The following is a 595-nucleotide window of genomic DNA, read 5'->3' on the forward strand; positions in this document are numbered from 1 at the left end:
CATGGGTAACTTGGGCTGTAGGGGGAAAACATCTATATATATACCTCCCAAGAGTAGTACTAAACAGTAATTGGAAACAGTATTGTACAGAAATCCATTATAATCTCAGAGATGTTTAAAAAAAGCTCATATAGTCAGTGTAATCTTTTAAAAGAGCAAATAATACATTTTAGGTTTCTAATCAAATGGCTTTGGGATTCTGGAATATGTACTTGTGATACCTTTTTCTGGTACTCTGTTTGAAATTCCTGGTTTCAAAATTTTTAACTTACTAACAATTATAAAGGATTATCAGAGACAGGGTAAAATAAGCATTTGTTTTAGAGGACATTCTTATTTTACACAAATTAGTTGTTTGATATTGGTGATCTTATATTGAAGAGCTGATAGGATATACACCTACTTTTCTTAAAAAAGGAAATGTAAATGGCTAATAAATGCACGAAAAACTTTAACTTCACTGCGAACCAAAGAAATGTAAATCAAGATAAGATAGTTTTTATAAGGAATTTCCTTTGTGAAATTTGTCCAGAGGAAAATTATTTATGTAGCTTTATATATAAAAGGTTTCATCACAATTTCATTTGCAGTATCA

General features: G+C 29.6%; 1 protein-coding gene across 1 annotated transcript in view; it reads left to right on the forward strand.

Annotated features, from left to right (window-relative positions):
• Positions 1–595, forward strand: part of STAG2 (STAG2 cohesin complex component) — a 123,926-nt gene that overhangs the window by 100,804 nt on the left and 22,527 nt on the right. The window lies entirely within an intron of this gene.

This window comes from Crocuta crocuta, unplaced genomic scaffold, assembly GCF_008692635.1.
Source record: "Crocuta crocuta isolate KB4526 unplaced genomic scaffold, BGI_CrCroc_1.0 scaffold482, whole genome shotgun sequence".
NCBI classification, from domain to species: domain Eukaryota; kingdom Metazoa; phylum Chordata; class Mammalia; order Carnivora; family Hyaenidae; genus Crocuta; species Crocuta crocuta.